At 41.7% G+C, this 27,486-nt stretch overlaps 1 long non-coding RNA gene and 1 pseudogene across 1 annotated transcript; one reads left to right on the forward strand and one right to left on the reverse strand.

Annotated features, from left to right (window-relative positions):
• Positions 1 to 910: 910 nt before the first annotated feature.
• On the reverse strand, positions 911 to 27,229 carry LOC118656163. The gene is made up of 5 exons (XR_004967530.1): positions 26,888 to 27,229; positions 25,232 to 25,402; positions 16,172 to 16,298; positions 13,292 to 13,396; positions 911 to 1,015 (listed from the first exon to the last, which is right to left on the reverse strand). It is a non-coding gene; the product is annotated as an uncharacterized LOC118656163 (long non-coding RNA).
• Positions 20,941 to 21,370, forward strand: LOC118656162 (annotated as a pseudogene).
• Positions 27,230 to 27,486: the final 257 nt, after the last annotated feature.

Here is a 27,486-nt window from a genome sequence, read left to right on the forward strand (position 1 = left end):
CACAACCTATTTGGGTGAATGTAATTTTTAATAGCTTGACCTTGCCCTGCTGGCCCTAGAGAGGCTGCCGAGTGGGTGCCCCCGGGGTCCTACCAAGTCCTCCACCCTCTCTGTTAGGTAACTCACAACATGGAAGGCCCACCTGCCTGTGGAGCTCTGATAAAAGCTCATTCTGTGCTCCAATCAAATTCTGAAGTGAGCCCTAGCTGGTTTGGCTCAGTAGATGGAGCATCGGCCTGCAGACTGAAGGGTCCCAGGTTTGATTCCCGTCAAGGGCAGATGTCTGGGTTGTGGACTCGATCCCTAGTGGGGGGTGTGCAGGAGGCAGACAATTGATTCTCTCTCATCATTGATGTTTCTATCTCTCTCTCTCCCTCTCCCTTCCTCACTGAAATCAATAAAAAATATATATTTTAAAAAATTCTGAAGTGATTCCTTTGTGGGAAACTCAGATCAATCCTGTCTGGACTTCCCTTTCATCGGCTCATTTCCTGAGCATTTGTCATGCACAGCACTCCCTGTAGAACACTCCAGAGATCGGGGACTTTCAGAAGGACACCTTTGTTCTTGACTGGTAGACTCCCTCAGAGCTGGCCTGGGAAGCTGGTTAACATGTACTTTGCTTGTGGGATACACTTATCGGTGAAATAATTTTGTTTTGTTTGTTTAATTGAGTGACATCACCAAGTGCAAGAGACAGAAAAAGTAACTGGGTTGGGGGTCAAGGAGTGTCTACACAGCTATTTCCGGGAACTGATGAAACATCTGGAAAAGCAAACACATACAGCACTTATGATGCACCAGGCACACTTCTATGAGCTCTACACTGATCAACTCACTTCATCTTGAGAAAACCCCTAAGAGGTAGGTGTTAGTTACCTCACTTTATATGAGAAACCAGGCACAGAGTCAGCAGGTGACTTGCTCATTGTCAGGCAGCTAGTAAGTGGCAACGCCAAGATGATGAACGCACCGCACATATTTTTACCACCATGCTACACCTAACACAGGTAATCTGAGAAAAGAAATTAAAACAAACTTTTAATGTCCATTATATAAGCAATTCAGGTTAAAGTATTTGGGGATATAAGATGCACAATGCATTGATGATTATCTGCTGTTCTTTAGTAAAGTATAATCAGGTAGTTTGAGTTTAATGTTTATAGTCATTTTTATTCCCAACTCATTCTCACTGAAATCTGTAATAATCATAAAATGTTCTAGGGGAATGTATGTATTGTTATGGACTAAACTGTGACTCCCAAAACTCGTATGTCCAAACCTGAACCTCAGAATGCGACTGCATTTGGAGATAAGACCTTTCAGGGGTAAATAAGTTAAAATGAGGCTGCTGTGGTGTGTCCTAATGCCATCCGATGGGTGTCCTTATAAGAAGAGATTAGGACACACCAGGGATGTGTGGCCATGAGGAAAGATCATGTAATGACAGTGGGAGGGCAGCCATCTGCAAGCAAGAAATGAGTGCTTGACAAAAACAGAATCCACTGGTATCTTCACCTTCACCTTCCACCCTCCAGAACCGTGAGAAAGTAAATTTCTGTCGTTTCAGCCACCCACCTGGTATTTGATTACGGCGGCCCTCGGAAACAAATACAGCCCTGGAGACACTGGCTCTCCTCTCCCTCAATGACACTGGCTCTCCTCTCCCTCAATGTCCAGTCCTTACAGTCATGCTTCTAGAATTCTGGTTTGTCCACGTCATCTCCTTTTTTACCTTCCCTCCGCATGTCAAATTGCTCCTCCTCTTCTCTACTCAATCATGCCGAGCTTTAAAATGCCATCTACTGCTCTGGGGAGATGATCATTTCTAAAAGATACGCATAAATGCTGACAACTTTTTTCTTTTTAGCAAGTTCAGGATAAAGGGTCAGAGTGGCTCTCCGAAATCAGAAGCAGTTCAGAGCCAGAAGCTTTGGTCACAGGTCGTTTTTATTACAAATGCTAATTCTCATTCATTATTTTTTAAATATTAAACAATCTGAGTATATAAAGTTAAAAATAGAAGCTACCCTTACATGCTGACCATCCGCCAAATCTTTCTCCAAAAAAACAGCCACTATCGGCTATTTAGTGTGTAGAACTCCTGCTTTTAGTTCTGTAAGCACTGCGCTAGCAAAGGTCTCACTCCCTGGGAGAAAAGATACCTCCCTGGCTTCGAGAGCTGGAGACCCAGTGGTGCCTCCCTCCCCTACGTAACTGCCAGCCAGCGCAGAATGCCAGCCCTTACAGACAGCCTTCTATAAAGTGCTAATAAAAGAAGCCCAGAATTGCTTAAACATTAGATAAGTAACTAGTCAGATTTATTTGTTCCTGATACAACATGCCAACCCTTGCAGTTGAAAATTAAACAATAAGACACTTCCCTTTCTGTTCCATAAAGCAATAACCTGTTTCCCTGGTACATAACCAGAGGCCAAAGGGTAGGTGATTTATCACAAAAGAAGAGGGAGGATTGCCAAGGGTAACAACGGGGCAGCGATATCCTTGCTCCTGCTGTAAGGCACCGGCTTAATTAAGCCCTGATTCCCAACAATGTAAGGGCGAGTTCAGTCTCCGTAAAGCCAAGGGGGCCAGCCAGATCCCAGAAAACACGTAGGAAGTAATAGATACCATATTAAAACCACCCTTTCTCGTGTGGGCAAGAGCTAATGTTTTGGGAATCAAAAGACTATTATGTTATAATCTACTTTGCTCCATTAAAGATCTCTGATAACATTTTATACAGTCATGCAAATTAATGTAGGTCAAACTACCAGGAACTGAAAGAAATGAAGACAGGCCTCAGGAAAAAGATGCAAAGCCATTAAGAAAATAAAATTCTGTCTCTTTAAACATGAAGATATATATAATTTTTAGGTTATTTCTCATGAGAATTGCTTTGTATATGTGTGTATGTGTCTTCTGTGTTTGAAATCTCTGTGTTCATTCCCATAATCATGCTAACTATACACCAGGTATTACTGAGTGTTTTACATATATTAGCTCATTTAATTTCCACCACAACCCTGTGCGGTAGGTTCTATTATTATCCCCATTTTACTGATGAGGAAAATCAAGGTCTAAAAATGCTAAGTGGCTTTCCCCAAATCACATCATTAACAAATGTTTGTGAAGTTGATGAGTTGGCCATCTGGCTCCAAGTCCCAAGCTCATCCTGAGGTAGAGATTTTGCAAAGTAACACACACACACACACACACACACACACACACACACACACACACCAGTCTTGGCATGTCATACATTCTATTATTACCAAATTATGTGTATGTACCTAAATATACATTACAGGGTTTTTAGTTTTGTTTTTTGGTGTTTGTTTGTTTTTTGTTAATCCTCACATGAGGATATTTTCCCATTGATTTGTAGAGAGAGTGGAAGGGAGGGAGAGATACAGAAAGGGAGAAACATCAATGTGAAAGAGACACATCAATTGGTTGCCTCCTATATGCTCCCTGACCAGGGCCAGATCAAGTCTGCAACCTAGGTACGTGATCAGAATGGAACCCGGAGCCCTCCAGTCCCCAGGCTGACGCTCTATCCACTGAGCCAGACCAGCGAGGGCTACATGACAGTTTTAGTCCATCATACTTCTGCACATGCTCTTCCCTGCATTCAGATCGCTCCTCTATGTGTGTTCTTCCTAATGGATTGCTAGTCATTCTTGGGAATGCTGCTGAGACATCCTCTATCTAAGATCCTTCCCAGCCCTTCCTTGCCCATAGCAGAACTAATCTCTTTCTCCATATAATTTCTGTGCCAGTTAATACTTACATTTTTACATATACCACATTGGCAGAGATACTGCCAGCTGGGACTGAGAGGGACAGAGAGAATACAAAATGAAAAGAAACTTCTGCAAGCAGGAAGTAGGCTGCAAAAAAAAAAAAAAAAAAAAAAAAAAAAAAAAACCTGCTTGGGTGCAAATACATACTACTTTTCATGAAAATAATAATAATAATAATAATAATAATAATAATAAAGTAATGGTTCAGAGGTTGGAAATAAGAGCAGAGAGTGGAGCCAAGAGCCATGAAAAATTCTTTCCAGGCCTTGATTCCTAATCAAGAACTACAACCTGTGCCCAGCTGGATTTCAGAATTGCCATGAACCCAGGACTCCTATGCACATTCCATTCTTCCTAGTTAACAACCTGGTCTACAGTGGTTAGGCTAGCCCCAGACCCCCACTGTAGGCTGGCTGTGGGAAGACGAGATAACTTGTCTCTTCAGTTTGTAGGTCTTAGGATCTAGAGGAATTGTATTAAAGCAGCTCTACTTAAGGCACCACACCCAAGGAGACTCCACCCTTGGACCTAATTTTGTAGCCAACATCAGGGCCAGGTGTTACGCTAGGCACTGAGGATATAGTGATGACCAACACAGCTGTAATCCTTTCTCGAGACTGACTAACGGGAAAGGCAGATATTAATAAACACCAGCATTTATATTTATAGATTGAGGTAAGTACTAAGAGAAAAGAACATGCAGTGAGGAGAGAAAGGAGAGACAGAATTCAGAGTTGGAGGCTCCGTCTAAGGATGGGTCCTTTAAGCGTAGATCTAAAAGAGGGTGGGGGTTAGCCAGGTGAGAGCTGTGGGGAGAGACCTCCAGGCAGAGGAAACAACCTGCACGAAGACCCCGAGTGAGGGAAGGGCTTGATGGGTCAAAGAACCTCGAGGGCGAGGGAGGCAATGCGACGTGGGCGTAATGAGCAAGAGGAGTCAGTCCCAGTTGGAAAGGGAGGCCACGCCGGAACCTGTGGGCCATCACGAGGATGTGCAGGGCCTGGGAAGGACCTGAGGCAGAAGAATGGCATGATTGAATATACTTCATTTAAACGACCACTCTGAAAGTGACGTGGAGAACTGACTGGGAGAGCAGGAACAGAAGGGGGCCCCCCCAAGAGCCTCTGGCTGTGGAACAGAGGGTGGACTGGGCCCGGGTGAGGGTAGAGATGGAGGGATGTACATGAATTTAAATATTGAGAGGTATATAGTCAATAAGACTTTCATCCACTGCGTCCAGCAGAACAAGCTAAACCTCTTATTAAGATCACTGAACGCAAAAGCCAAACCCCATTAAAATTTTTCTGAGTGATTACCTAATATTGGACTATTTAGTCATGACTCTGCTTTTTCTAAAATTACTCTCCAAAAATAGATGCATCCTGGTGTTATTCAATGTCTAGAGAAAGGAAACAGAGGGATCATTTTCTGAACTTTTTTTTACTAGAAATTTGAATTGCTTTCATAAAGTAATCCAGTTACATAACTGCAGCACCCAAGATGAACTTACATGATACAGAATACTATTTAGGCAAGTCAGTTGTGTGTTTCCATTTTATTGCTACTGGGTAGTCATGTAAAACCTTAAGTTATAGTGTTTTGCCTGGCTACCGCGATAATACAGATAACAGACCCATAAAACCGCTGATATAAATAAGCTAAGGGTGATCCTTTGAAAAGCTGGCCCTTTCCCCCAGGTCGGTTCCAAGGCCGGTGCAATGAAGGGGTATGTTCTGAGTTAGATGCTTCCTGTTCTGGTTACACTAATTGAATCTCTCCCACATGAAACACCAAGCATCTAGGACCTCAGTGAGACAGCCTAGACAGGACTAAAGGACAACGATTATTTGATTGCACATTTTAGAAACTGAGGTCAGGAATTGAGGAGGGTTTTCTTAGGTAACTGCTTCAGAATTTCATTTGTCAAAAAAAGACATTTATCCTCCAGAGCAATGTTCCTAAAAGTGTGGTCTGGGGGCCATCTGCATGCACCACCATCACCCAAGGTGCGCATGGAATGAAGATGCTATTCCAGCTCAGCCCCTTAAACTCTGTCTTAAGCCCCCGCAGTAATCCCTACTTCTTTACACTAGAACTTAAGTACTGGCACCACAGAAAATACACTATCATGGCTTGAATAAAATTTCTGAGTAAATGCAACATTATCTAGTTTGATAGACAGATATAAAATCATTACCCAAAAAAAAAGAGATTTTCAGTAGAATTACAAATCCACTACTTTATGAGGAGAGTAACAGGATTCAAAACACATAAACATTTAAAATCTTCCAGCCTTCATAATTTGAAAACTTACTGCTGGCTGTCAAAACTAAAGCGGTCATTCCAGACTGTGTTGCTCAGTGGTTGAACATCAACCCATGCACCAAGAGGTCATCAATTTGATTCCTGGTCAGGGCACAGGCCCAGGTTGCGGATTCAATCCTGGTGAGGGCCAGGCAAGAGGTAGCTGATCGATGTTTCTCTCTCTCCCTCTCCCTTCCTCTCTCTCTAAAAATCAATAAAAAAAATGTTTTTAAAAAAACCTAAAGTGGTCAAAGCAAAGTCTGTTTTCTCTTTTCAGGGGGTTTAGCATAGAACATGGTCTTTAAACTGGAGGTGAGCACAAGGACAGTGTCTGGGGTGCAGATGATGTTCTGTTTCTTTTTTTATTGATTAAGGTATTACAAATGTGTCTTTATCCCTCCATTGTCCTCTCATCCCCCCAGTCCTGCCCTCACCCTTACCCCCTGTTGTCTGTGTCCATCGCTTATACTTATATGCATGCATACAAGTCCTTCAGCTGATCTCTCCCCCTTACCCCCACTCTCCCCCACCTTCCCTCTGAGGTTTGAGCATCTATCGATGCTTCTCTGTCTCTTGATCTGTTTTTGTTCATCGGTTTATGTTGTGATGCTCTGTTTCTTGATCTAACTTGTTATTTACAAAGGTTCTCTTTACAAAAATTTAGCAAATTAAACCCTGGTGATATGTGAACATTTCTGTGTACAGAGTATCTTTCAAAAGATTAAACTGTTGCGTGTTTTTTTAATTCCAACTCATGAGGAGTATATCTCTTGGCTTTCACGTTAATAACCCTCTGTGTTGACAGCTATTGAACTGCAATGGTCATTCTCATATACATTGCTTTTTGGAAATATAAACTGATGCAAGTCTTTCTTTTTTTTTTTTAATCTTCACCCAAGGATATTTTTCCATTGATTTTTAGAGAGAATGGAAGAGAAAGGGAAAGTCAGAAATATCGATGTGAGAGAAACACATTGATTGGTTGCCTCCTGCATGTGCCCCAACCAGGGAGGAGCCTGCAACTGAGGTACGTAGCCTTGACCAGAATCGAACCCGGGACTGAAGGGTCCACAGGCCAACGTTCTATCCACTGAGCCAAACCAGCTAGGGCCTAATGCAAGCCTTTTGAAAAGCAATTTGATGATCAATATTTGTTCAAAGCTTTTAAAACAATTATACCCATTAACCTAGTAACTCTACTTCTTAGAATCTATGCCAAGGAAATAATCTTCAATGGGGAAAAAGCTCTATTCCTAACATCCAAAATATAAACACACCCAAATAATCACAATAACGGAACTATTCAGTAAATTGTAATACATCTATATGGCAATATGTATACACTGGTGGTAAAAGGAGAAACAAATGCAGTGAAGTAACTGATAAAAATTCTCCATACAATTGGGGAAAGGCATAAGGGGCTCCTAAGAGCCTACTAATATTCTATTTAAGCTTGGGCATACACAGGTATTCCTACTATCATCATTATTTAAACTTTACATATGTTTTATTTCCTAATTTTGTTATATTTTACAGTATGCAATTTTCATTGTAATCCAGAATAAATAATGGGTATCAACAAGAAAAATGTTCATCTCAAAACAGAGTAAAAAAAAAAAGACATAAAACTGATTACAAACAATGGTATACATATTATGTAAAAGAAGGTTGGGGTCATTACTACAAAGACACAGAAATCATCCAACTACTATGTGACGATGTACTGTGGATCTTTCAATTCCTGTAGAAAATTGAAAAAAAGGAAAACACACCTAACTCCATATTCTTTTCGTCTGATATAATTATGGATCTAAGACTTCCAAGACAATTAACACACAATGTACCAACATGAATAAATAGTTCAGCAATCTGATCAAAAATTGTGCTAGTCACCAGCCATAATAACAGCTAACAATTTTTGAGGGCTATGTATCAGACACTGTATTAAATGCTTCTTAATGTATTTACTCATTTAATCCTGAAAGGCTTTAGTATTATTATATTGTTCTCAAAAATTAAAAATGCTGTAAGGGACAGATAGGTCAAGAAACTTGTGTAAGGCCACACAGCCAGTAAGTGACAGAGCCTGGCAGAGTTTGTGCACAAAACCATTACATTATACTGCCCTAGCACTAAACAGCTGGAAAATGTAATAGGACACAGAATCCCATTCAAACAACAACCAAGAATAATTTAAAAGAAGCAGAAGTCACCCAGCTGGCGGGGCTCAGTGGTTGAGTGTCGACCTATGAATCAGGAGATCAAGGTTTGATTTCTGGTCAGTTGGAGCATGCCGTTTGCCAATCAATGATTCTCTCTCATCATTGATGTTTCTATCTCTCTCTCCCTCTCCCTTCCTCTCTGAAGACAATAAAAATGTATTTTAAAAAAATAAAGAAACAAAAGTCAAAACCAAAAGGGATAAATTTAACAAAAAAAAGTCATATTTTTAAAATTTTAAAACAAAAGCAGACTAGAAGACTAAATATTATATTATATGAATGTCAATTCTCCAAAATAAGAAAAAACTTTGTGGGGGTGAACAAAAGGAGAGTAAGCCTTGAGGTCCAGGCAGTTTGGCCCTCTGGCCAGACACCTAGGGGACTGCCTGGAGCAAGGTGCCCCATTCACACAAAGGTAGCTCAAATCCTGGATCCGGTTCAGCTAGATTGAGAAAAGGGCTTAAGGTAATCCCAAATAATGACATGCCAAGCAATGAAACGTGCTGCTTCATTGACACCCAGGAACAAAGTACTAGCATGACAGCCTGGTCAACATTCACTAAGGTGCGGTCACTGCAACACTCACCCACTGTCTTCCTGGCAAAGACAGCGATGGACCTTACAATTCTCCAGTCTGCAGAAATGCAAGAGCCTTCCCCGCGTCCCAGAGTACAGATCTGACCACCACAGTAACCTCCCAGTCACATCGACACTAGTGAGCAGACATCACCATAGGTGTTCTCCAACCCCTCTCTATTTACAGATAAGAAGAGTAAGGTCTGGAACAGGCTTCTCCTTCTAGGTCACAAAATCATTTTAAGCCGCAACTAGGAAGTTAACTACCTGCCTTTCTTTAGTTTCCTGATGACCCCTCTGAATATATACATCTGAATTACTGCACATACAGGGGTGGGCAGGCTTGTTGCTGGTGAAAAGGGGTTCTTGGGGTGTCATGAGAAAGGAATTTTAAAGTTCACACGCGTGGGAGAAGTTTAAGTGTAGTGGCGAGATTTATTGGGGTGAAGGGAAATAATATGCCCTCAAGAATGTAGAGGGGGAGCAGGCTCTAGTAGCAACTGCTCCGAGATCCCTGATACTCCTCCATACATCTTCTTGGTTTTCAGGAATGAGCAGGCTGTCTTTTTTTTTTTTCTTTTTTTTTTATTGCTTAAAGTATTACAAAGGGTATTACATATGTGTCCATTTTATCCCCCCGCCCTAGACAGTCCCCTAGCCTCCCCTATCCCCCAATGTCTTATGCCCACTGGTTATGCTTCTATGCATGCATACAAGTCCTTTAGTTGATCTCTTACCCCCCTACCTCCTGCCCCGCAACCCTCCCCGGCCTTCCTGCTGCAGTTTGACAATCTGTTTGAGGCAGCTCTGCCTCTATATCTATTATTGTTCAAAAGTTTATAATGGTCTCTATTATCCATGAATGAGTGAGATCATGTGGTATTTTTCCTTCATTGACTGGCTTATTTCACTTAGCATAATGCTCTCCAGTTCCATCCATGACGTTGCAAATGGTAAGAGTTCCTTCCTTTTTAGAGCAGCATAGTATTCCATCGTGTAGATGTACCACAGCTTTCTAATCCATTCATCTACTGATGGGCACTTAGGCTGTTTCCAGATCTTAGCTATGGTGAATTGTGCTGCTATGAACATAGGGGTGCATATATCCTTTCTGATTGGTGTTTCTGGTTTCTTGGGATATATTCCTAGAAGTGGGATCACAGGGTCAAATGGGAGTTCCATTTTCAGTTTTTTAAGGAAACTCCATACTGTCTTCCATAGTGGCTGCAGCAGTCTGCATTCCCACCAGCAGTGCACAAGTGTTCCTTTTTCTCCACATCCTCTCCAGCACTTGTTGTTTGTTGATTTGTTGATGATAGCCAGTCTGACAGGTGTGAGATGGTACCTCATTGTTGTTTTGATTTGCATCTCTCGGATGATTAGTGACTTTGAGCATGTTTTCATATGTCTCTTGGCTTTCTGAATGTCCTCTTTTGAAAGGTGTCTATTTAGGTCCTTTGCCCATTTTTTGATTGGATTGTTTATCTTCCTTTTGTTAAGTTGTATGAGTTCCCTATAAATTTTGGAGATTAGGCCCTTATCAGATATGAGATTGGCAAATATGTTTTCCCACACAGTGGGTTTTCTCGTTGTTTTGTTCATGGTTTCTTTTGCTGTGCAGAAGCTTTTTATTTTGATGTAGTCCCATTTGTTCATTTTCTCTTTCGTTTCAAGTGCCCTAGGAGCTGTATCAGTGAAGAAATTGCTTCGGCATATGTCTGAGATTTTGTTGCCTTTGGATTCTTCTAGAATTTTTATGGTTTCCTGTCGTACATTTAAGTCCTTTATCCATTTTGAGTTTATTTTTGTGTATGGTGTAAGTTGGTGGTCTAGTTTCATTTTCTTGCATATATCTGTCCAATTTTCCCAGCACCATTTATTGAAGAGACTATCTTGGCTCCATTGTATGTTCTTGCCTCCTTTATCAAATATTAATTGAGCATATTGGTTCGGGCCGATTTCTGGGCTCTCTATTCTATTCCATTGATTTATATGCCTATTCTTGTGCCAGTACCAGGCAGTTTTGAGAACAGTGACTTTGTAATACATCTTGATATCTGGTATTGAGATCCCCCCTACTTTGGTCTTTTTCAGGATTGCTGCAGCTATTCGAGGTCTTTTTTTATTCCAGATGAATTTTTGGAGAGTTCGTTCTAGATCTCTGAAGTATGCCATTGGTATTTTAATGGGAAGTGCGTTGAATTTATAGATTGCTTTGGGTAGTATGGACATTTTAATGATGTTGATTCTACCAATCCATGAACACGGTATGTTCTTCCATCTGTTTATGTCTTCCTCTATATCTTTTTTCAACGTCCTGTAGTTTTCTGAGTAGAGGTCTTTTACCTCTTTAGTTAAGTTTATTCCTAGGTAGCTTAATTTTTTTGGTGCGATGGTAAACGGGATTGTTTTTATAATCTCTCTTTCTGAAAGTTCACTATTGGTGTATAGAAATGCCTCGGATTTCTTGGGGTTAATTTTGTATCCTGCTACATTGCCAAATTCATGTATTAAGTTCAGTAGCTTTTTGATGGAGTCTCTAGGGTTTTGTATGTATAATATCATGTCGTCTGCAAATAAGGACAGTTTTACTTCCTCTTTTCCAATTTGGATGCCTTTTATTTCTTCTTCTTGCCGAATTGCAATGGCTAACACTTCCAGTACTATGTTGAACAGGAGTGGTGAGAGGGGGCATCCCTGTCTTGTTCCTGTTCTTAGGGGAAATGGTGTTAGTTTTTGTCCATTGAGTATGATGTTGGCTGTGGGCCTGTCATATATGGCTTTTATTATGTTGAGGTATGATCCTTCTACTCCCACCTTGCTGAGAGCTTTTATCAAAAATGGGTGTTGAATTTTGTCAAATGCTTTTTCTGCATCAATTGATATGACCATGTGGTTTTTTTCTTTCAATTTGTTTATGTGATGTATCACGTTTATTGATTTGCGGATATTGTACCATCCTTGCATCCCTGGGATAAATCCTACTTGGTCATGGTGTATGATCTTTCTGATGTACTGCTGGATCCGATTTGCTAAGATTTTGTTGAGGATTTTGGCATCTATGTTCATGAGGGATATTGGCCTGTAATTCTCTTTCATTGTGTTGTCTTTACCTGGTTTTGGTATTAGGGTGATGCTGGCTTCATAGAGTGAGCTTGGAAGTGTTCCTTCCTCTTGAATTTTTTGTAGTAGTCTGAGGAGGATAGGTTTTAGTTCTTCCTTGAATGTTTGGTAAAACTCCCCTGTGAAGCCGTCTGGTCCTGGGCTTTTGTTTGCTGGAAGCTTTTTGACGACTGCTTCAATTTCTTCCATAGTTATTGGCCTGTTGAGATTTTTAGATTCTTCCTGATTGAGTTTTGGAATGTTGTATTTTTCTAGGAATTTGTCCATTTCCTCCAGGTTGTCTAGTTTGTTGGAGTAGAGCTGTCCATAGTATTTTTTAACAATCATTTGTATTTCTGTGGGGTCTGTTGTTATTTTGCCTCTATCGTTTCTGATTTTGTTTATTTGGGTCCTCTCTCTTTGCTTCTTGGTGAGTCTGGCTAGAGGTTTGTCAATCTTGTTTATCCTTTCAAAGAACCAGCTCTTGGTTTCATTGATTTTCTGTATTGTTTTTTTGGTCTCTATGTCATTTATTTCTGCTCTAATCTTTATTATCTCCTTCCTTCTGAGCAGGCTTTCTTTCAAACTATCCAACCTACTTGCAAAGGGAAGGCCCTCCCTCAACCAGTTCCTTCCCTGGACCTTCCATGTCCTTATCTAATCTGATTATTTCCCCACTTAGATATCTCCCCTTTATGGTTGCCATCTTGGCTTCTGCTCATGAGCCCAGCAGAGGAATTTTCCCACACGTGTTCTCTCCACCACCATCAATAATCCCTGTACCTACCTGCCTGCTAGCGAATTGCGAATTGCTCAGGGATTAAGTCCCAAGGGCAGATGATGCAACAGTCCCTTGAGGAATTTGTGAATGTTACAGCTTCCCAGTAAATCAGGTTTAATGTCCAATTCAGCTCCTAGTTTATTAGGCTTAACGTTTGATTCATTTGCTCCCTTGCTTTATTAACTAACTAACTACCTCCCTATGCTAACAGGTTTACAGTTGTGAGCATGCAAAGCAGGTCATTCTTGTGTTATTATCTATTAATTACTGTATGATTTTCTTTCTATATACTTTTTATTGATTTCAGAGAGGAACAGAGAGGGGGAGAGAGGGATAGAAACATCAATGATGAGAGAGTCATTGATTGGCTGCTTCCTGCATGCCCTATACTGGGGATCCAGCACACAACCCAATCATGTGCCCTGAGCAAAAATCGAACTGTGACCTCCTGGTTCATAGGTTGATGTTCAACCCTTGAGCCACACCAGTTGGGCTCCTACCTTATTAGTAGTTGATGACACACAGGGTTTCCTTTCAGGATTTTTCTTTGCTGCACTGAAGACTTCTAGGTGGACCTCCATACCACCTTAGAGCTGTGGGTGTACCTGTGAGAAAATGTAGAACTGATTTACCATCCAGTCATTTTCTCTCCCTCTCTCTCTCCCTCTCCCTTCCTCTCTTTCCCTAACTTCCTCCTTTCCTCCCTCCTGGGTTCTTCCCTGCCTTCCTCCTTCCTTTCTCTCTTTCCAGATCTCCTACTTTTCAAATGCTTCACCTTTAGCATTTTTACCTTTAAGTATTTGTGTTATCACAAGAAAACATCCCATAGTTACTAAATTAATGCTTTAAAGCAAAAGTATATTAATATCTCTTTCTATTGCATGTTCAAATAAAATTAAGAACTAAGACTCAAAGCAAAAAGAAATGCTATAATACCTTCAGTATTCATGTTAATAAAATTAAGTATCACATTAGTAAGGAAGAATGCTTATGTATTAAGAATAAGGTGTTCCTTGACCAGCCAGTTTGATTCCTGTTCAGGGCACATGCCCAGGTTGCGGCTCGATCCCCAGTAGGGAGCGTGCAGAAGGCAACCAATCAATGATTCTTATCATTGATGTTTCTATCTCTCCCCCTGTCCCTTTCTCTCTAAAATCAATAAAAATATATATTTTTTAAAAAGAACAAGGTGTTCCCTCACCCAACCATGCACCAATTCACAGACCTTCTTGAGTATATTGCTCTTACTTATTTTTCCCATCAATCAAGGTTTCACTATATTCTTCCTCCATTCCTTACAACAGTTATCAAGTTATATAGTTAATTTTTATTCTATAGAATGCTTGTGTTACCATCATAACTAGTCAGTTTAATAATATTAATAATAGGAAGAAGGCCAAGGGAAGGCCAGACATTATAAGCACGGTCATCTGGGCAGCTTCACCAGGAAGCTGCAACTTCATGCTCCACAGGGAACCACTGGCTGTTCCCTGAAAACCACTTGGGGAAGGGGCCCACCAAAGGGAGAAATGGATGTCTGTGCAGTGAAGTCAGAGTGACGTAGGAAAGAGGCTTGCCTGTTGGTCTAGCTAGCCTGAGGAACCATGGATTGGCTAGAGGGGTGGAGCCAATGCAAACCCATGAAAATTTAGAAATACATAATCCCCAGACAAAGGAATCCTCTTCTTATTCATTTTGCTTCACTCCTGCTTCCTTGCACTCACCCGTGCTCCCTGCATAGCCATGTGACACTAGAAGCATAGGCCATGTAGACTCCACACACAATGGACTGCAGCTGGGAACACAGCTAAGCTATCAGGTGCTGGACTGCCTTGTGCAAATATGGAGCGGAAACCCTGGGCCATAGCTTTGATCTTAGCCATGCTGAAGACAAAATGAGACTTCTTCCATGGAGAGACAGAGGGAAACAGGGGCCTTGAAGAGAAACTCCCTTCATGTTACATCACCAATAAAGCTTTCTGCAACACCTCATCCTCCCGTGTGGGCCTCAGGAAAGTCCTCATTCCCATGGCACCAAAAGAAGCCTACTTCTGCCAGCAACAGGTGGGGACACAGAAAACACCCCACCAATAACACTTTTTATTCAAAAATGTTTATTTAACTGGAAAGCTGTGTTCTTCTGAGGTTCCTTACCAAACACTGGAGGTCAGAAAAACATTTAAGAAAATGACTTAGCTCTTGCAAGTGTTCATGTTGAACACTGATGCAAAGAGCTCAGCCCAAATGAGCTCAGTTATTTGAAATATTTAAGGTAGATACAAACTGAGACTAAATATTGAGTTTTCTCCTCTCTCTGGTCGTAGTCAACTGAGCACTGCACAACATTCATAATCAAGAAATGAATAACATTCTATCCTTTTGGCAAAAGAGATCAGCAAGAGTTCACCTTGTATAAATATAACTAAAAATATGTATTCTAGCTCTAGCCAGTTTGGCTCAGCAGAAAGAAGTGGGCCTGTGGACCAAAGGGTCTCGTACCTTGGTTGCAGGCTCCTCCCTGGCCCAGGCCCTGGTCAGGGGCTTGTGCAAGAGGCAACCAATCAATGTGTTTCTCTCACATCCATGTTTTTCTCTGTCTTTCCCTCTCTCTCTCACTCTCCCTAAAAATCAATGGAAAAATATCCTCTGGTAGGAATTTTTAAAAATTTTATATATGTATATATATATATATATATTTCATATATGTATTCCACTTTACACAAGTAAGAATTATTGTAGTGTACAAGCATCAAGAACAAAAGATAAAATAGATATAAGTAATAAATTTTTGACCCTTTAGGGAAATAATACCCAAAGGACTCCATTATTATAGGAAACTGTATGCCATTGGTTTTAAATTAATCCATTTTCCAAATATTCATTTTATGTGTGTTGAAACATCATAAAGTATTTACTGAATCACATAAATCTAGGTTTTAATGGTTACAATTCATCTTTTTCAGTCATTTACTCCCTGCTTGGCTCCCCACATTGTATATGAGTTATTGAAAGATTTAGCTAGTTCATTAAGAGCTGAAGACATTCAGACTGAAATGTCACAGTTTGACCCAAGTACAATCCATCCCTGCCTCTTCAGTTTGTGTCCTGCTGCTCCCCAAATTGTAAATGTGGGGATACATGCTGGGCATCCTTGAAGTTCCTCTTTTATAGGTGCATATACTTTGCAGGACCCTTTATCCTAGATTAGTTTTTTTTTCTAGTTATATATTTAAAGATCATGATCTCTCTCCTGCTATATACCCCTTTCATATTCTCTTGGCAGAAAGTTTGCCCTCCAACACACACACACACAAAAACTTTGATAGAATTTTCTCACAGCCCTTCCAGAACTTCCCAGGCAAGGAGGACCTCACACCTACCTATGCAGGTTTACAAAAGCACAATATTAGATCTCTTTGAATCAGTTCTGCACACATTATATGCTAGATCAAACGAGCAAAGAAGTTTCCTTTCTTCTGCCATCGCTCGTAGATTGGTGTTGGGCCCCTGAAGGAAGTGAGGATATTATTGATTAGCAAGGTCTATAATGAATAGAGAAAGACAACAACAGATAGGTGATCATCTCCCACTCCCCTTACTTGCATCCCAAAATTTACGCTAAGCCTTGTTTATGCCCATCCCCACACCATCTCCATAAAAGGGATGCACCAAATGAACACAGATTTTCTCAGTGCCTTTATACCCTGATAGAGCTGCAAGTGCAATAATGTCACCTCCTTTGAAGGTATTCATTCCATAGGCTTATCTAAGATAAAGATAAAGGGCTTAGTATAATCCCTGGTACATAGATTATACTTTATTGGTGTTTTTTCATGTTACTGACAACACTCTCCACTTTATTGTTGTTCATTGGCTCAAAAAAAGCAAGGAAGTTGCTTTTAGCTGTGTGTTTGTGAACAGAATAAGCCAGGACTTCATAAGGAAGTATTTCATCATTTAAACATCCTAGAGAGAAGAAGATGGCAGCATAGGTAAACACCTGTATTCACCGTCTCCCACAAACACATCAAAATTACAACTAAAATACAGAACAACCATCATCCACAACCACTGGAAAGCTGGCTGAACTGAAGTCCTACAACTATAGAAGTAAATAAGAAAGCACACTGAGGCCGAAACCGGTTTGGCTCAGTGGATAGAGCGTCGGCCTGCGGACTGAAAGGTCCCAGGTTCGATTCCGGTCAAGGGCATGTACCTGGGTTGCGGGCATATCCCCAGTGGGGGATGTGCAGGATGCAGCTGATCGATGTTTCTCTCTCATCGATGTTTCTAACTCTCTGTCTCTCTCCCTTCCTCTCTGTAAAAAATCAATAAAATATATTTTTTTTTAAAAAAAAAAAAAAAGAAAGCACACTGAGACAGATAGGAGGTGCAGAGGTGTGGAACCAGCTGGTCTGGCACCCACATGTGCCGCTTTTTTTAATCAGGAGGAAGAGCGTCTCTGCAGAGGCCACCCAGAGGAGCAAGGGGTTCCAGCCCCACACCAGACCCCCAGTCCAGGGTCCCAGAGCTGAGAAAAGAGGTTCCTATGGGCAGTAAAACCAGTGCTATTAGGGCTCAGTGACATAGAGGCTGCTGGAGACCCAACTGTTTCTCTTAAACTGCCAGCACCATGAACTGAACTTACAAGGTCCCACCTTCCTCTGAGCTCCAGCACCAGGATGAGGCTCTGGAGAACACAGATACATGCAAGGAGGAACTGGATTGTCTGGCCTCAGGGCAGGAACTTGGGGGCAGCTTTCTCCCAGATGGAGGTGCTTATAGGGGTCATTGTTCCTATACTGGGACCTCCCCAGTCACAGGGCTGACTGGCAGCCATTTCTGTTTTCTCCACCCTGGTGATTCCTTAAGACCCCACTCAAGCTGTGTGCAGCGACTTTTGCATATGAATGGCCTGTTCTTACTCAGGCTAAAATATCTCAAACAAGCTGCAGCTGGTTCAGGGAGCCTTTCTATCAAGAAAAGGCCAAAGACCTGGCACCACCACCAGCCTGCCTTGCTTCACAGCTGGACCTCATCTGGGCAATTCCAAACCTGATACAAAGAGGAGGAATCTTCAGATCTCTCTGTAGCTCCTTCTCACTTTGCACCTCCCTGGAGAACCAGAGCCAGTATTCCCAGTGGTCAGTGTCAGACCATACAAGATTACAACTCTGCACATCCATAAGCAACACACTCAAGGGGAAGACTCAATGAGCACCAAAGCCCCACTGAAGCAAGTCTTGCTCCACAGTGATGTCTCCTGCATAGCAGCTCTCCCACTGTAGTCGCAGCTGATCCTCACAGCCAATTGGCCTGGAGGTCAATTTCTCCCAGTAACAACAACAGCAGCAAAATGTGGAGACAAAGAAATGGGTCACAAATGAAAGGAATGGAAGAAAGAAAACTACTGAATATAGAGTTCAAAACCATGGTTATAAGGTTACTCAAGAATCTTCTAGACACCTCCAAAATAATGGAAAAACACCAGTCAGAATTTAAGCATACACTGACTAAAATAAAAAATAATATACAAACAGAGAACCCATAAATTGACCCCATTATGCTCAATTAATATTTGATAAAGGAGGCAAGAGTATACAATGGAGTCAAGAGAGTCTCTTCAATAAATGGTGCTGGGAAATTTGGTCAGATACATGCAAAAAAATGAAACCAGATCACCATCTTACACCATACACAAAAACAAACTCAAAATGGCTAAAGGACTTAAATATAAGACAGGAAACCATAAAAATCCTATAAGACTCCATAGGCAGCAAAATAGCAGACATATGTTATAGCAATATCTTTACTGACACAGCTCCTAGGGCAATGGAGACTAAGAAGAAAATAAACAAATGGGACTACATCAAAATAAAAAGCTTCTGCACAGCAAAAGAAACCATCAACAAAACAACAAGAAAGCCCACTGCATGGGTGAACATATTTGCCAATGCTATTTCAGATAAGGGTTTAATCTCCAAAATTTACAGAGAACTCATACAACTTAACAAAAGGAATATAAATAATCCAATCAAAAAAAATGGGTAAAGGACCTAAATAGACACTTTTTGAAAGAGGACATACTGAAGGCCAAGAGACAAATGAAAACATGCTCAAAGTCACTAATCATCTGAGAGATGCAAATCAAAACAACAATGAGATAGCATCTCACACCTGTACAAGTGGTGGCAAGGATGTGGAGAAAAAGGAATCCTTGTGCACTGCTGGAGGGAATGCAGACTGGTGCAGCCACTGTGGAAGACAGCATGGAGTTTTCTCAAAAAGTTAAAAATGGAACTCCCATTTGACTCAGTAATCCCACTTCTAGGACTGTATCCCAAGAAACCAGAAACACCAATCAGAAAAGATATATGTACCCCTATGTTCATAGCAGCACAATTTACAATAGCTAAGATTAGGAAACAGCCTAAGTGCCCATCAGCAGATGAGTGAATTAAAAAACTGTAGTACATCTTCACAATGGACTACTACATTGCTGTAAAAAAGAAGGAATTCTTACTGTTTGCAACAGCATGGATGGAACTGGAGAGCATTATGCTAAGTGAAATAAGCCAGTTGGAGAAAGATAAACATCACATGATCTCACTCATATGTGGGATATAATGATCAACATAATCTGATGAACAAGAATAGATCCAGAGACAAATGGCAGGGGAAGGGGTGGTTAGAGAGCAACCAAAGGACTTGTATGAATGCATATTAGCATAACCAATGAACACAGACACTGTGGGGGCTTGCCAAGGGTGGGAATGGCTGGAGGTGGGGGTCAATCGGGGAAAAAGGAGACATATGTAAAACTTTAGACAAGAAAGGAAGAAAGAAAGAAAGAAAGAAAGAAAGAAAGAAAGAAAGAAAGAAAGAAAATGGAAATTTTAAAAAATAATTTAGCTAAAATTCCCCTAGTGGTGAATATTTATATTTCAAATGTTTGTTGATATAAAACATCATAAAAAAAGAAGAATATGGGGGGGGGGAGGTAATGTGGGCATAAGGACACATATGTAATAACTTAATCAATAAAAAAAATTTTGTTATAAAGAAGAATATACAGGGATTCAACAGTAGACTAGAGGATTCTGAGAATCAAATCAACAATTTAAAATATGAGGAAGCATAAATACCCAGCCAGAAGAGCAAAAAAGAAAAAAGAATCCAAAAATATGAAGATGTGTAAGGAGCCTCTGGGACAACTTCAAGCATACCAACATTCACATTATGGGGGTGTCAGAAGAAGAGAGAGAGCATGATATTTAAAACCTATTTGAAGAAATGACAGAAAACTTCCCCTACCTGGTGTAAGATATAGACTTACAAGTCCAGGAAGCACAGAGAACCCCAAACAAGAGGAACCCAAAGAGGGCCACACCAAGACACATCATAATTAAAATGCCAAGGGCTAAAGACAAAAAGAGAATCTTAAAAGTAGCAAGAGAAAAGCAGTTTGTTACCTACAAGGGAATGCCAATACGACTGTCAGCTGATTTCTCAACAGAAACTATGCAAGCCAGAAGGGAGTAGCAAGAAATATTCAAAGTGATGAATAGCAAGGACCTACAACCAAGATTACTCTACCCAGCAAAGCTATCATTTAGAATTGAAGGTCAGATAAAGAGCTTCATGGACAAGGAAAAGCTAAAGGAGTTCATCACCACCAAACCAGTATTACATGAAATGTTGAAGGGTATTCTTTAAGAAGAGGAAGAAGAAAAAGAAAAAGATAAAGAATATGAACAACAAAATGGCAACAAATACATACCTATCAACAATTGAAACTAAAACTCAAAATAAATGAATAAGAAATCTAATGAACAGAATAAACTGGTGAATAAAATAGAATCAGAAGCATGGAAATGGAACAGACTGAGGATTCTCAGAGGGAAGTGGGGTGAGGGGTTGGGAAGATTAAACAAAGATCTTATATGCATATATGCATTACCTATGAACACAGACAAGAGGGTGGCGAAGGCCTGGGGCAGGGCGGGAACCGGGTGGAGGGGGGCAATGGGGGGAAAAAAGAGGGATATCTGTAATAATCGCAATAAAGATTTTTTTAAAAAGACAAATGCTGTTTGATTCCACTTTAAAAAAACACAGACAAAAAAAGCAGGGACACCACCTGGGCGCCATGGTCTTCCTCACGACGCAGCTCGGGCTGTGGAGCCACATCACAAACCGCTACTGGCAGGTGTGGGAGGTGCTGAAGAACTGCCGCTACCTACCGGCTGGCCGTCTGTCTGGGCTGTGATCAGAGCGTTTGTGAAATGCAGGAAAGCCCGGAGACGGAAGAGGAAGGTCCTGAGGACGCTCTGGATTAATCGAATTACAGCTGCCTCCCAGGAACATGGCTGCATTACCCAGCGTTCGTTGGCAATTTAATTAAGTGCCAGGTGGAGCTCAACAGGAAAGTGCTGGCTGATCTGGCCATCGATGAACCGAAAACTTTTAAATCCTTGGCTGCTTTGGCCAGAAGGAGGCAAGAGGGAGGATTTGCTGCTGTCTTGGAGGATGGGAAGGAGCCCGAAAGCATCTTTTCCAGAGAGGTGCAGGACCACTGAGGAACATGGCCACACCTGCCCTCTGCAGCCACGTGTCTTGGGAACAGGCATGCTCCTCCCTTCCCATCTCCCTTCCCCCTGCCCCCCCCCCCCCAATGATCATATGATCATAATTAAAACAGGGGCTAAGAATCGTTTGCCAAGAATGTGTTAAGTTTGCTTTGCAATGGTGTTGCCTTACATTTCAGTAACAGTAGGAGAGAAAAGGCCTGTTTGTCCTCCTTGGGACAGGCCAGTAGCATCTCATGCAGATTGTGCCAATAAAGCTGTGTGGTGGTCAAAAACAAAACAATAAAAACACATCATAGAAGTTGTTGTCTGTCCCTTTGGTAGCTGCAGGAGTTGTAAACTACTTCACATGAAATAGAAAATTAAATTAAGTGGTTATAAGCACATCAGAAATATTGTAAAGGATTTTCTGCTTCTTGCTTTTGGCACTTTCTTCCTAGGAGTGAAGTGATGGGTAGTGAGTTGCTAGATGTATATACCATTATTAGTCATGGTTTTACCTTATCTTTTATTGGGATGTGGTGGCTTTGATCTTTGGTGTTTTTGTTTGTTAAATATATTTTTTTTATTTCAGAGAGGAAGGGAAAGGGAGAGAGAGAAACATCAATAATGAGAGAGAATCATTGATCGGCTGCCTCCTGCACACACCACACTGGGGCTTGAGCCCGCAACCCGGGCATGTACCTTTGACTTGAATAGAACCTGGGACCCTTCAGTCCACAGGCTGGCGCTCTATTCACTGAGCCAAACCGGCTAGGGCAGTCTTTGGTTTTGTAACAGACCAAACTGGGAGAGGTATTTCCGAGTGGGCAAGGGGAAGGGGAAGCAGATGGTCATCACATTGACTCATTGTTTCCAGACAGATTTATACTCATCTCTCCCAAATAAATGTGTCTCAGTTTTGCTTACAAATATCTCAAAAAAAAATTCACCTGGAAAAGAACCAGGTGTCTGGGGTAAAATTCACTAATATCTCTTTAATTAACACAGTGATATCATAATCAATATTAAATGTACTCCTGAGCAATTAGCTAATGCAGTGCAGCGGTATCAGTAGGCAATAGAAATCATCTCATTGAAAGCAATTATTTCCTTCTCATCAAAAGGCAGGGATAGGGACTGCCTAAATTATCTGAATAATTACCTTAATTACCTCTTTTGTGATTATACACAAAACCAGTCTTTGGGTGTTTTGGATTAGGCCCAGGCAAAAGTAAGTTATATCAAAGTTATATATTCTCAACTTACCACACACCCTCTAAACAATTTATGCCCAACAACTAATCGTACAATCATTAGAAGTCAATTTTGGAGATGTAATTATATATAATAAATACAATCATAGGCTAATATTTTTTTAAATATGGAAATGACATTTTATTTGTATTCATTATTATATTATTTAAACTTGAAAAGAACCAACTTAGAACCTGACAGGCATGGCTCAGTGGTTGAGCAGTGACCCATGAACCGAGAGGTCACGGTTCGATTCCCACTCAGGCCACATGTCCGGGTTGCGGGCTCAATCCCCAGTGTTTGTGAGTGTGTGGTGGTGCTGCGGGGGGGGGGGGGGGGGGGGGGGGGGGGGAGGTGGTTTGAGGAGGCAGCCGATCAATGATTCTCTCTAATCATTAATTTTCTATCTCTCTCTCCCTCTCCCTCTCTGAAATCAAAAATATATTTTAAAAAGAACCAACTTAATAAACACTACTTTTCACTATGGCAATTTACGTACTATGGCCTTGAACTCTGATTTTCTTTATCTCAAAGCCCATGACACTGAGGAAGAAAGAGATGTAAGAGTCATACGGTTCGAGTTCCAGTTGGGTTAAGAAATACAGAGGTTAGGGGTGCAGGTTTGGGGATCAGACAGGTCTAGATTAAATTTTTTGCCCTGTCATTTGTCAACAATGCGATCTGTAATTCACTCAGCCTCCTTGTACTGGGTGGGGTTATGATTCACAAGCAACAGAAACTGAGTTTGGTCTCTTTAAGCAGGAAAGGAATTTATTGGAAAGACAACCAATCACACAGGGTCAATGGGAAGCCTGGCAGTAGCACACGGGTGGTCAAGATGCCTCAGCCGGCAGCCACTTTTACTGCAGGAACCTCAGCACCATCATCCCCAAAGGCTCTGCTGTCTTTTTAAAAATAATCAAACTTCAGTTTTCTCATCTATAAAATGGGAATATTACCTTCCTCGTAGCTTTGTTGTGAGAATTAGGTATATAGAGCACATGCATAAAGCATTCAGCACAGTGTCTCACACAGACTATTGAATACATTTCAGCTGGTCTTCCCACTCATGCCTTTGAGCAAGTTCCATGGCTTTTCTATGCCTACATTGTTATTAGTAAAACGAGATGATTCCAATCATGCTGTATGAAGCATAGGCTACCTGCTGAAACAGGCAGCCCCTCAAGTCTCAATGGAGTGTTCCTCTCTCACTTCATTGTCCCATGAGAGCCACTGGGATTGGAATGAGGTCCCCACTCCATGCAGGCATTCAGCAACCCAGTCACCTTCTATCTAATGGCTTTGCGATACACCAGGGCCTTGTATGTTGTTGGCAGAAGGAAGACAGCACCTCTGAGGATTGGGGGTCTTTTAAGGACCAGGCCTAGAAGTGGCACACATCACTTCTACCTGTATTCCACTGGCTGGAGGCCAGTCACCCGGGCTACACGTAACCACAGAAGTATGAGAAATAACATCCAGCCACAGGTTCCAGAAGAAAGGGAAACAGCATTTGGTGAAACGTGACAATCTGCATCACACCTGCCAAACATCCTCAGGAGGTGACTAATAAGATCATAGCAAGTGTGAAAATGCTGTGGAAAGTGACTAACAAGCTACAGATTATGGTAGTGTGTGGTGTGGTTGATTCAACCAGGGAGACTCTGTGTAGTGCTAAAATATACAGCAATTCTGGGCGGGAGGTGGGGGAGGTGGGGGTGGGGGGGAAGGAATGAGAGGAAACTGAAATATAATCAGAGTGTCCATCATCCTGTAGATGAGACACCTGAACTCATAAGGCTTTATCTCCCCACTGTATCTTCAAAAATGAGCAACAGTAAGTAAACAATCCCCTTTCTTTGTTCATTAGCTCAATCTACAAGGGGTGTACAGTGAAAATATTTATTTGGAGCAAAATGGGGGAAAGAATAAAAGGGAAGAAAGCCATCACTTGGAGGAGTGTAACTGCCAGAGAAGGAGGCAGCCCGAAGCCATCATTTGGTGGCAACCAGCCTCCCCGGCAGCAATTCATCACCACATGAAGATGTTGGGGAGTTCATTCTAGTACCCACGTGTGTAACAAATCCACGCACTAGACTCAGCATAAAATTCATGCTTAGAAAATGAAATGATTTGGAGACCACACATTTGACACGCACCACTAACATGGGAGGGCGGTCATCAGGACCACAAACACCATCCAGGACCTCTTTTCATGCCCAAGGTCAGTGCTTGGCATGCTTGTAATCCACCGAACCAACTGGGTGAGCATGTGGAAGGCGAAGGTGGCCAAGGCCATGGGTTATTTATACCAGATAGATGACTTTTTCACTCTGTTTTGAGTATCTGCATGGCCTGTCATGGAAGACAGAGAGCAAACACCATTTGCACAGGCTTTGCTCCACGAACGCTAGTGCTGCAGAAATGCTCTAAGTCAGACGTGGCCAGCTTTGGCCTAGTACAGTAAGGGGTTCGGGCCAGATCTGATTCATCTTGCTGCATTCCTCCCAGCAAGTATCCCCTTTCTTACCCGTTCCTTTGACCCAAGGACAATTCAACCGAGTCAAAGAGAATGTGGTTGGCTGCCCCAAGCAGTCTTCACTTTTGGGTTCTCACCTTATGGTGTTTACTCAAAAGAGTAGTCAAATAATTAGCCCAGAGAGAGCAATGGAACTGGTCAGGCAGGCCATTCTTGCACTAGTTCAAACCTTCAGAGAGGAACTCAAGACAGTTCTAAAGAGCTGAGCCAAGGTCTCCCAGTGCAGAGAAGTGGGATTCCGGCAGAAACTGCAGGGGAGGATAGAAAACAATGTTTAAAATAAAAATCTCTTTAAAGGAAATACACAAACAGTGTCCACCTACACATGACAATTCTTCATTTTGCAATGTGGGTTCCTGGCAGAGTGTGTGGGAAATAGAACTATACTGTCCCAGTTTTTCAAATTAAGAATGATTTGTTTCCCAAATCTTTAACTTCTACTTCTGAAGGCTAAACTTAACCTGTAAGAATCATGCACCAACAGGGGTACAGGTAAACAGGTAAACCTCATTACATTTTTTTTTTTTTAGTTTTGTGTCCTGGATTCTTATTTATTTTCATCTTCCTAAAGCTACTGTGGAAAAAAACTTTTAAGGACTAGAAAGAAAAACAGCTCCATTGATAATAAGCCCAAGTTATCAATGACATGCTAAAACCTGTAATACCTGTTATCTCTGATTACTATGTAATCATCTCTGCCATGTGCCTAAATTTTTTTATATTTAATATACTCTATCATGAAAAAATAACATCTACCAGTCTTGATTGCTTTCCATTTTTGGAACTTCAGATGGAAAGATGCTTTTATCAGCAGAAAGTGAAAGAGGTGGGACTTCCCACCTCACCTTCACATACTGACTGACAACCACCTGACAGGGTGACAGTGATGCAATGTGGTTAGAGAAGGATGGGGGTAGAATGTGCAGTTTCCTGTTTCTAGTGTTGCTGTGTTTTCAGTGCTGACACAATCATAGAAGTTCCTACTCAAAAGAAGCATGGGCAAAAGAAGTGATCATAGAGGTGATTAAGCAAGGACTCTAAGAGATGGACCAATAGCCATCAATTCTTTTTGTTGGATAACAAATGTTTCCGGTTTTGAATCCCTGATATTCATGAGGAAATAGTATAAATAGAATGATGCTGTAGTAATACGTCCACATGGTGCCTTCCACAGTCAATGTAAGTCTACTCTAGACAGTTGATGTCCTGTCATTGAAGCCTGCAATGCCCTCTTTGTTTATATTGCTCAGTTGTTACTGTGCCATTTGAGAATAACTGGAGAACCAGATAAAGTCTTAGGTTTGTTCATTCATAAAATAACATTTAAGGACTCAGTGACTGCTTATCAGATATAAAGAAATAGAGTTATTCACTAACTGTGAGGAAATGCAATACGTTAAAATGCATAAGGGGGCACAAGGAAAGAGGTTTTTCTAGGAATTTAAATTCTGTGAAGGCCCACACGTCTCACTTTATGGTTTAAAAAAATGGTAAAACGGTTATAATCACACCATGAAGTTTCACAATCTTTTTCTTTCTTTTTTTTTTGTTTTCAGTTCTGAATTTAGGAAATAGAGTAGAAAGAAGTGAATAATGAGTATACAGAAAAACTGTTCCCACCTTAAAAGAAATCAAACTCTACTTCAAAAGAAGGTAGGCTTTTCCAAAAGTTAACCATTGAGGTAATGCCTGGAGAATTCCTTTACTCTCAGGACTTCCCATTCCTGTCTCACCCTGCATCAGCCGGTCCAAGGATTCATGGTAAAGGTCTGGAACGTGAATATAACAGGGCAAAGGCCCAAACCTCAGTGTAGCCGTTCCTACAGGGCGGAGTGCCTAGAGGAAAAAGGTCTCCGCGGTTAGACAGCCCTCCCACGCTCTCTCCTTTCCCACGTGATACCCGCGGGCCACCTCTCCAAGCTGCTGGGCGCTGCCACCTGCTCTGGGAGAGCTTTCTATCCCGGCTCCCCCCGCCCCTTTTTTTTTTTTTTTTTTTTTTTGCCCGGGGCTACCCTACGGAGCGCAGCCTACAGCGTGGGAACTGCCAACTAACCCCATTCACGGGGAGAGGATGGCTTCGTGGTTTCCCCGCCCAAGCCTGGTACCCACCCGCCCTGGGGGGCCGTAGCGCGCACCCTACTTCTAACCTGGGGCCGCGCCAGGGAGAGTCCTAGAGCGGTGGACCACACCTCCCAGCAAGCGGGTTTGCGACCTGCGTGTAGCGGTGCGAGAAACAGCCCCCGGGAGCGGGAGGCAGCGAGTCAGAGATGCTGGTTCCAGCGCTGGGCCCGGGATGCCGAGTCCAGAGGGGCTACCAGGGGGCCCGGGAGCG

Source organism: Myotis myotis, unplaced genomic scaffold, assembly GCF_014108235.1.
Source record: "Myotis myotis isolate mMyoMyo1 unplaced genomic scaffold, mMyoMyo1.p scaffold_m19_p_5, whole genome shotgun sequence".
Classification (NCBI taxonomy): Eukaryota; Metazoa; Chordata; class Mammalia; order Chiroptera; family Vespertilionidae; genus Myotis; species Myotis myotis.